We start from the raw sequence: 11635 nt of genomic DNA, 5'->3' as shown, positions 1-11635 counted from the left end.
TCTCCCCTCCCCTCCCCTCCCTTCGCCCACTCCACTCCACTCCACTTTGATCTATCTTGATTTCTGTAAAGCTTTTGACATGTTTGTCATAGCTTGTTGCTTCACAAATTGCAATCTTTTGGCTTTCATTCTGACCTCCTCAATTGGTTTCGCGCTTATTTAACAGGGAGGAGGCAGAGGGTTGTTATTGATGGAATAAATTCTGACTGGCTTCCTGTTATTTCAGGGGTACCCCAAGGATCAATATTGGGGCCTATGCCTTTTCTTTTATACATTAATGACATGCCCAGTGTTGCAGATGACTCTAAATGTTATAAAAACATCTCTGATGTCTCTGATTGTCACATGCTCCAAAGTGATATTGATGCATTATTTAATTGGAGCAAAACTTGGGATCTCCATTTTCATCCCTCTAAATGCCAGGTCATATCAATCACCAGACGTAGGAATGCAATTCGTCATGATTATAAAATGAATGGTGCCGTTCTCGACCGTGTTAGTTCCATCAAAGATCTTGGTCTTGATATTTCCTCATCTTTCACTTGGGATGATCACATCAATAGGGTTGTTAAAAAGTGTAACAAAAAACTTGGTATGATTAAACGCACCATTGGCTTCAATATCCCTCGTAATGTATCCAGGACTCAGCCTTGGTTCGTACTTAGCCTTGGTTCGTAGTGACTTATAGTATTGCAGTCCCCTCTGGAGTAGTACCTCAAAGCGCAACATCCAGAAAGTTGAAGGGGTCCAGAGAAGGGCAACTAAATTCATTTTAGATTACCCCGAGAGTACAAGGAAAGGTTAACCCAGCTAACTCTTCTTCCATTAAGTTTTTAGAAGAGAATATGTTGATCTCAATATATTTTTCAAGTGCAATCTGGGATTATATGACATCAATCTAGATGATTATGTAGTTTTTAATGGTATTAACAAAGACCGTCCCACCACCAGATTTTCCTCTGATCCTTTGTTGCTGGTAAATCAGCTTTCTAAAACTGAGTGCCACAAGATGGGCTTTTTTCAGCGTATGGTGCCCATTTGGAACCAGCTCCCTAGTATTATCAGATCTACCAATTCTGTTGCTTCATTTAAGCAACAAGTTTTGGAGTTTTACCAGTCCAAATTTGCTCGCACCTTTGATGCAACTTCTGTTTGCACTTGGACCTCATTTTGTAATTGTCCAAATTGCAGGCAAATGTAACTTAACCTGCATTTCCCCCCTCTAATTTATATTTCTCTTCCCTTCTTTTTTGGTTTTGGTGGGGCGGTCTTAGAGGTGCCTGGCACCTGTTCGCTCCAGCCATTCACTTGACTTTTTAAAACAAATATATTGTTCCTTTCATAATATTGTGTAATTTTTGATGTAACTTATGTGCAATATTATATATTTTTGTGTAATTCTGTGCCAGTGATAAAGTGTAATAAATAAATAAAATACATTTAGTAGTGGGGGAGGAGAGGAATGGATTGGAGAGGAGAGGAGAGGAGATCGAGTTTATTCCGTTTATTTTAATTTTTCCACGTTGATCATAGGCCTACTGCTAAAACAGTGAGGGGGGAGAATGGTAAATGAAATACAACATCCAATATAATGCAGATATCCACATAATTCAAAAGATGACACAGGTGAGAGTTGGTGATGGGGAGAGACATACAGACTAGAAAGAGAAGAAAGCAAGAGGAGAAGAGGCAGTGGTCCTTTTTTAAATGTCACATTAATATAGACCAGAATGACATCAAATTTGCGTTTGGACCTGATGTAGTCCTATCCTGCCTAGTTAAATAAGAGACATTCAAGAGTAAGATTACTTGTTCGTGCAATCGCGCAAAAATCGGTCATTATGATTATGTAGAGATAGAGATGAAACGGGGAATTATTTTCGTCCCAAATACACATTAAACATGTTAAAACTTGATAATACGCAACACCAGAGAAGTGCGTTGAAGTGAAACTACTTGGATTTCTTGAATTGGAATGATTGCTTCAGGCAAAATTGCTAGACTCAAATCTATTTTAAATGTATATTATTTGTCATTCATTGACCAGGCTGTATAATAGATTACAAATTGCGAAATAGGGGAAATGAGAGAATGGGGATGATGAGACGAGGAGATGATCGGGTGGCGGGGAGGAGAGGAATGGAGTGAAGAGGACAGGAGATCGAGAGAAGAGATGATGGCGAGTAGAGCAGGGGGAGTTTATTCCGTTTATTTTAATTTTTCCACGTTGATCATAGGCTTACTGCTAAAACAGTGAGAGGGGGAGAAGGGTAAATGAAATACAACATCCAATATAATGCAGATATCCACATAATTCAAAAGATGACACAGGTGAGAGTTGGTGAGGGGGAGAGACAGACAGACTAGAAAGAGAAGAAAGCAAGAGGAGAAGAGGCAGTGGTCCTTTTTTTAAATGTCACATTAATATAGACCAGAATGACATTAAATTTGCGTTTGGACCTGATGTAGGCCTATCCTGCCTAGTTAAATAAGAGACATTCAAGGGTAATTGCCCACTTGAAACACCAGTGTTGCATATAATTGACCTATCCAACCTTTATTGACAGACATAAGTGTGATTAACAGCACCTATATTATTACCTCTTGAAATGAGAAGCATGATGCCCCAAACGTAACAATGAAGTCAAATTACACACCATCTCACTTAATCCCTTGCGTTTTCGTTTCTGAACAATAGAGCTCCCAAAACAGAAAAGATAAAATGACAGTTAGCCAGACTGGCTATTGAGGGGCAAGTTTTTAGGAAATTACCACTCATAAACATAAACTTGTAGACATCAATGTGCACTGTTAAGTGTAACAACAGGTTTAGTCTTTCCAGTTCCTGAATATTCTCATAAAATACAAGTAGAATACATCACTGGGCATTGTGAAATTGCATTGTGAAATCCAGTCTCTGTATACTATTAAAATAGATTCGCAGACATCCCTGTGCATTGCGAGATGTAACAAGTTAGCCTTTTCACTCCATGGATAGCCTCACAAAATAAACTCAGACATCACTGCATTGTGCAACAACAAGGTAGTCTTTCCACTCCTTGGATAGCCTAACAAAATGAACTCGTAGAGGTCTCTGTGCATTGTGAAATGCAACAACAAGGTAGTCTTTCCAGTCCCTGGATATCCTCACAAAATAAACTCGTTAACATCACTGTGCATTGTGAAGTGTAACAATAAGGTAGTCTTTCCAGTCCTTGGATATTCTCACAAAATAAACTCATATACGTCACTGCATTGTTAAATGTAACAACAAGGTAGTCTTTCCAGTCCATGGATATCTTCACAAAATAAACTCGAAGACATCACTGTGCATTGGGAAGTGTAACAACAAGTATAGTCTTTCCAGTCCATGGATAGCCTCATAATAAACTCATCACTGTGCATTGTGAAGTGTAACAACAAGGTAGTCTTTCCAGTCCATGGATAGCCTCATATAATAAACTCATCACTGTGCATTGTGAAGTGTAACAACAAGGTAGTCTTTCCAGTCCATGGATAGCCTCATAATAAACTCATCACTCATCACTATGCATTATGAAGTGTAACAACAAGGTAGTCTTTCCTGTCCATGGATATCCTCACAAAATAAACTCGTAGACATCACTGCATTGTGAAGTGTAACAACAGGGTAGTCTTTCCAGTCCTTGGATATCCTCATAATAAACTCGTCACTGTGCATTTTGAAGTGTAACAACAAGGTAGTCTTCCCAGTCCTTGGATATCCTCACAAAATGAACTTGTAGACATCACTGTGCATTATGAAGTGTAACAACAAGGTAGTCTTTCCCGTCCTTGGATGTCCTTATAAAATAAACTCGTAGACATCACTGTACATTGTGAAATGTAACTACATACCCAGCAAACACAAAAACGTTTTAAATAAGTTATATTTTGGCTTTTGGTTTAGGTAAAAACGTTTTAATAACATTAAAATGTCGGAATATATAAAGGTCACGAAAACGTTTTTAAACGTTATTGAAAATATTTTGGGCAAACATTTTTCGCAAAATATTTTTTCAACTAAAATAACATTCTGTTTAGAATGTTTTGTATCAAGTTTTCAAGAATGTTTTTGAATGTTATTAAAACGTGTTTATATCTTTTATATAACCCGACATTTAAACGCTTTCTGTAAAACATTTTTGTTTGCTGAGCAGTAGATTATCAAAAATGTTTTTAAGGTTATGAAAACGTTTTATACTCTTAATATACCCTTTATATAACCCGACATTTAAACGTTTTCTGACAACCTTTTATAAACTGATAGACATCACTGCATTGTGAAGTGTAACAACAAGGTAATCTTTCCAGTCCTTGGATATTCTCATATGATAAACTCGTCACTGTACATAGTGAAATGTAACTACTTGGTCTTTCCAGTCCTTGGATATCCTCACAAGATGAACTTGTAGATATCACTGTGCATTGTGAAGTGTAACAACAAGGTAGTCTTTCCAGTCCCTGGATATCCTCACAAAATAAACTCGTAGACATCACTGTGCATTGTGATGTGTAACAACAAGGTAGGTAGCCTTTCCAGTCCTTGGATATCCTCATATAATAAACTCGTCACTGTACATAGTGAAATGTAACTACATAGTCTTTCCAGTCCTTGGATATCCTCACAAGATGAACTTGTAGACATCACTGTGCATTGTGAAGTGTAACAACAAGGTAGTCTTTCTAGTCCATGGATATCCTCACAAAATGAACTTGTAGACATCACTGTGCATTGTGAAGTGTAACAACAAGGTAGTCTTTCTAGTCCATGGATATCCTCACAAAATAAACACGTAGACATCACTGTGCATAATGAAGTGTAACAACAAGGTAGTCTTTCCAGTCATTGGATGTCCTTATAAAATAAACTCGTAGACATCACTGTACATTGTGAAATGTAACTACCTAGTCTTTCCAGTCCTTGGATATCCTCTAAAAATAAACTCATATACATATACTGTACATTATGAAGTGTGTAACAACATACAAGGTGATCTTTCCAGGCCCTGGATATTCTCACAAAATATACTTGTAGGCATCACTGTGCATTGTAAAATGTAATAACAAGGTAGTCTTTCCAGTCCCTTGATATCCTCACAAAATATACTCGTATACATCACTGTGCATTGTGAAATGTAATAACATAGTAGTCTTTCCAGTCCCTGGATATCCTCACAAAATAAACTCGTAGATATCACTGTGCATTGCAAGTGTAACAACAAGGTAGTATTTCCAGTCCTTGGATATCCTCTACAAATAAACTCATAGACATGCATTGTGAAGTGTAACAACAAGGTAATCTTTCCAGTCCTTGGATATCCTCATATAATAAACTCGTCACTGTACATTGCGAAATGTAACTATATAGTCTTTCCAGTCCTTGGATCCTTACAAAATGAACTTGTAGACATCACTGTGCATTATGAAGTGTAACAACAAGGTAGTCTTTCCAGTCCTTGGATGTCCTTATAAAATAAACTCGTAGACATCACTGTACATTGTGAAATGTAACTACATGGTCTTTCCAGTCCTTGGATATCCTCTAAAAATAAACTCATATACATCACTGTACATTATGAAGTGTGTAACAACATACAAGGTGATCTTTCCAGGCCCTGGATATTCTCACAAAATATACTTGTAGGCATCACTGTGCATTGTGAAATGTAATAACAAGGTAGTCTTTCCAATCCCTTGATATCCTCACAAAATATACTCGTATACATCACCTGTGCATTGTGAAATGTAAACTCGTAGATATCACTGTGCATTGCAAGTGTAACAACAAGGTAGTCTTTCCAGTCCTTGGATATCCTCACAAAATAAACTCGTAGACATCACTGTGCATTGTGAAGTGCAACAACAAGGTAGTCTTTCCAGTCCTTGGATATCCTCACAAAATAAACTCGTAGACGTCACTGTGCATTGTGAAGTGCAACAACAAGGTAGTCTTTCCAGTCCCTGGATATCCTGTTCTTTTGGGAAACTTCATGTATATATATGTTCAATACAAAAGGTCAACATTTTCATATGATGGTCGGGTTTTCATCCCAGCTGCATACACTTTACATATCATTAGATTTATAATATTATAGTCAATCAAACAATAGAAATAGTGCTCGATACTATTTGATAGTAGAGCATATAATAAAATACACAAACAACGTATAATAATTTTATTATTGAAAATATGCGCTAAAAATCCCTCTAGCGTTCGACGGTTTCAGCTGTAGTCACTGCTCATCAAGTGTTGACAACTTAGGCAACTGGGTATTTTCTCAAAATAAACTTGAACACGTCGCTGTGCCTTGTGAATTGTAATAACCCCAGTTCCATGTTGCGCAATATATGCGCAAAAATTTGCAAGGGTAAAAATGCCAAAAGTTTTTTTTTTGATAAGTCAACAATATTGTAGGGCCTATGCCTCAGAGCTTGCGAAGGTTTTGAAGTCTAGTGCGGAATGAGTATTTTCCTCCCTTTTCTCCAAGAATCAAACTTGCTGAAAAATAACTTTCAAAGATTTGCATTCTTACATTTCTGTAAAAGCGACCCAAAGTTTGCTATAAGAGGTGCCATTTTACCCCATTATTTTTCTCGGGAAGGGGGACAACGTTCAAATGTATATTAATCGTCATTCCCATAACCTAACTATACCCAAGTAATTTTTTGGAGTTTTGAGAAAGGCAACAAAATTAAAAATAACTTTGGCAATTTGGTTATGAGAGTGAAATCAGGGGGCTATCATTTTCTTTGGAGGGGGATCCCAAATTTATAAAAAGTCGGCGTCAATAATATTGCGACCCCCCTATTTCGGCAACAAAATTTTTATGGTATTAATTAATATTGCCTTTAAGGCAATATATCATCAATATCAATACCTCCAGTATATCTACTGCTGATATCGGTATTAATGAAGTAGGGCCTTAAGCTATCTATATCGGTATTGATGAAGTAGGGTCTTGGCTATCTACTGCTATTGGTATTGATGAACTAGTACCCTAGCAATCTACTGCTGATATCGGCATTGATGAAGTAGTACCCTAGCCATCTACTCCTGATATCGGTATTGACGAAGTAGGGCCTTAGTAATCTACTGCTGATATTGGTATTGATGAACTAGTGCCCTAGCTATCTACTATCGATATTGGTATTGATGAAGTAGTGCCCTAGCCATCTACTGCTGATATCGGTATTGATGAAGTAGTGCCTTAGCAATTTACTGGTGGTATTGGTATTGATGAAATATCCCATTAGGTAGCTACTGCTATTGGTTGGTATTGATGAAGTAGTGCCCTAGCTATCTACTGGTGATATTGACATTGATAAAGTTAGCGCCTTAGCTATATACTGTTGATATTGGTATTGATGAACTATGCCCTATCTACTGCTGATATGATATTGGTATATTGATGAAGTAGCGCCTTTGGGTGTTACCGGTACTGCATATATTGGTATTTATGAAGTAGTGCCTTATTATAGACCTACTTCTGATATTGATGAAGTAGCACCTTAGGTATATACTGCTGATATTGGTATTGATAAAGTATTGAATACAAAAGTAAAAAGTAGGAAACTACCGTGAAGTATACACTCTAAATTACAAGGATTTAAAATAAATCCTTAAGATTGTAGTTAGGGACCAATCAATTTTAGATTTAAAATAAATCTTATAGATTTGAATTTTAAATCAAAAAGATTTAATTTTAAATCTTAAAGATTTAATTTTAAATCTAACACTTGATTGGTCCCTAATCACAGTCCCTTGGGATTTATTTTAAATCCTTGAAATTTAGAGTGTATAAAATTGGGCGAGCTTTCGGCCATAGGCCTTTTTCATAGCCAAACAAAGTATTGCCTTAGCTACCTACTGCTGATATTGGTATATTGATGAAGTTGTGCTCTAGCTATCTACTGCTGATATTGGTATTGATGAAAGTAGTGTAGCTATATCTACTGCTGATATTGGTATTGATGAAGTAGCGCCTTGGCTATCTATAGGTCTACTGCTCAAGCTATATATACTGCTGATGAAGTGCCGTAAAATGGGGTAACTTTGGGCACTTTTTAAACCACTACTTCCAAACAAAACCAATAATATTTCTAATTATCTCTTTTTTATGACATTAGGGTTCCCTTCTACACCTTGAAGTTGAAAAAGATTTTTTTAATAATTTGGTAAGTGTGCCCTAGGGGTTACAAATAGCCTGACTAAAGTTACCCCGCATTTGGGGCAACTTTGGTCAGTGTATTACATTCCATGAAGAAAAAAAATTCAAAAAATTGATCTTCGCTGTATATGGGCAAGTTGTTGTTTTTTGTGACATTTGAACCCTTGTAAAATTAATCAAACACACATTCTTGCTCACAAATATCGATTTTTATTTTTCTAAAAAATATGTTTAAAAAATGCTCATTGTTGGTCAAAAATCACGATTTTTTCGTAAATTTCGAGGAAATTGGGCATAAGCGACTATTATTTCTTCTAAATATAGGCCTATTTCTTAACAAATTGACACCAAACATGACTAAAAACAATATTGCTGTAGGGCCTACGAAAATATGACCATTTAAAAAATATATATTTGACTGACCAAAGTTACCCCGCTGACCGAAGTTACCCCCATTTTACGGTAGCGCCTTAGCTATTTACTGTTGATATAGGAATTTTTATTTTGCCTATCCTCTACCGTGTGATAGACGACAGGCAGGTCCAATATTTTGAGTAGTGGATGCCGGCGCAGCCGGTATCCACTACGATAAAAATATTGGACCTGCCTGTCGTCTATCATAGGTAGAGGATAGGCAAAATAAAAATTCCTATCGTTTATTCTCATTCTTAGTCAGTTAAATATTATTTTAATAACTGTAAACAATTTTTTAAAGCAAAAACTAAGTTACCGTCATAAAAACTCCCCTCGTTATAAAATGAACGAAACTTGTTTACAACTTCACGTATTCTGTTGCGCGTAGGGGGCCTACTGCTAGCGCGTCGCGTATTCCGCACTAGTCTACGCATTACAGCGCAATACATACGCGCACCTCTACAAGCGTGTAAGGCATTATCAAGACGCATGATGACGTGGGGTCGTCTACGGCCTGATAAACGGCACCCGAAATCTTGCGATTGTCCAATCAAAAATGTGTCTACGAACTAGACCACTCCCACTGACTAAGAATGATGAATAGTAGGCCTACCATAACTATCTACTGCTGATGAAGTAGGCCTACCGTAGTGCCTTAGCTATCTACTGCTGATATTGGTATTGATGAAGTATTGCCTTAGCCATCTACTGCTGATATTGATTGATGAAGTAGCGCCTTAGGCCTATAGGTATCTACTGCTGATATTGGTATTGATGAAGTAGCGCCTTTAGGTATCTACTGCTGATATTGTTATTGATGAAGTAGTGCCTTAGCTATTTAGGCCTACTGGTGGTATTGGTATTGATGAAGTAGCACATTAGGTAGCTACTGGTGTATTGGTAGGCCTATTGATGAAGTACCGTACCGGTAGCCCATCCCAAACACACGATATACTATTAGGCCTACTAGTGAATACGGTATAATCTCCGATCAATATTAATAGGTATATAATTGCCTAAACAGGCTCCCTATTCAAATGTGAACTACGGTAAAATAATCCGCATCCCGGGTAGCCCATTAGGTAGCCACTGCTGATATTGGTATTGATGAAGTAGAGCCTTAGGTATCTACTGATGATATTGGTATTGATGAAATATTAATATTGCCTTGGATATATCTACAGACTGCTGATATTGGTAGGCCCCTATTGATGAAGTATTGCCTCAGCTAGCTCTAGGGCCTACTTGGTATTGATGAAGTAGGCCTAGCGCCTTGGGTGTTTAGGTTACTGCTGATATTTAGGCCTAGTATCTACATCTCGATAAAACGTTTTGATCCAACCCATAGCTCGTTTATAACACGTTTAGGCCCTGTTATTAAAACATTTGTTTTTGCTGGGTAGGTACCTACTGCTGATATTGGATAAAAAGAAACGTACAGGAAGAAAGGAATTATTTTGTTAAACACATTAGGCCTACTACCGTAATTCGTGATAAATATTAAGGCCTGTATTTAAATCAATGTTTGAGATGTTTCATGAAAACTGTGAAGACCCGAATTGAAAGAATCGCCCAGCACTATATTTTTGTGTGTGTGATGATTTTATCGATTTTTGACAGATTTGTCAATTTTTGCTCATTGGCACCCCTGCATTGGCAGACGGACCGTAGTTTTTGCAAATCAAGACGGTTTAATCAAGAATTCGAGTATCAATCCGAGGTAAATTTGATGAGTAAAGAAGAAAAGTGTTTGTTTCCTTCAGACTTGAGTGCAGTGCACAACTGATTCATAAGCTTGTTGGCATGAATCGCATCAGTCTCAGAACTCAGAATTCGGCAGACGGAACATTGAACATGGGAAGTTCACATGCATGCAATGCATGCATGACATGTTCAAATTCATGAATTGAAAAAATAAAGCGTGAGGGCAGTCTTGAGTCTTGATCCCTGCCCTGCCCTGATGTGAGGCATCTAGGCCAATGTCACTGCTCATTTTAATTTAAATCTGGTATCATGCATAGCGCTGCATTTTCAATAATTTTGAGTCTTTTGTGATTTGCATGAATTTGTTTGGCCTACCTACATCAACATGATCAAAGTCATGAAAGTACATGACCTACTTTGCAATGCCAATGCATGCCATGCCATGCTGCATGGCAATACCTAGCATGCCCATATGTGCTATGCTATACACGAATCCAACACATGAACATGACACATTCCTGCACCTCACTGCACTGGCCGGATAACTGGGGGCCTTCCATCCATATTAGTTGACGCCATCGCGCCAGTATCACCGGCGTGCATACAGCATTTCCCGCTCCCGTGACGCGGCACAAGTGCTACGCCTACGCATTCCGATGGCATGCGCTCACGATAGTCATGATAGTGGACGTCATGGATCGCAATCCAAACGAACTAAGAAAGTTAGGTAAGTATAATCAAATTGGAACAATGTGAACGCTAATGGCTCCGCGATAAACACACGCGCACATAGCGCGGTACAGAAGAAAGTATACATGCGCCTTACACTGCGTACACGCTTACAATACATGGACGCAATGCGCATGTTCCAGTTTGGCCAAGAAATACTTCATTTGATTATAGTCATGGTAGTTTTTCACGGATGGCCCCCAGCTATGCATGTATGGCCAACTTACAGACTTTATCCTGACCATCACTTGGGCGCTCGTCGAGTTTCATCAGTTTGTCTAAAAATTATTTAATTTGTGTACATCGTGGAACATACTCTTGCTTGGTGGCTGTGTGTAGTAACTTGTAAGCCGTTGTCAACAGGGGTAGCGCTAGAAAAAACTCTCCAGATGCAGAAAATAAAAAAGCAAGGAAGGGGTCCCTAGTAGAATTTAGCAAGTCAAGATTTGCACAAATGCAGCATAAATAGTATGTGTGCGGTAGCGTTAGATTGAAAAACTGTGTGGGGTCTGCAAGGACCCCTTGCAGAAAATTTAAAAATAGGGGGTCCGAACTGAGTCCGGGACTCCAAAATACTACAACTACAATACTGCAAATAT

Source organism: Amphiura filiformis, chromosome 14 (genome assembly GCF_039555335.1).
Source record: "Amphiura filiformis chromosome 14, Afil_fr2py, whole genome shotgun sequence".
In the NCBI taxonomy this organism is placed as follows: Eukaryota; Metazoa; Echinodermata; class Ophiuroidea; order Amphilepidida; family Amphiuridae; genus Amphiura; species Amphiura filiformis.
The sequence above is the reverse complement of the archived record's forward strand: the minus strand, read 5'-3'. Positions refer to the sequence as shown.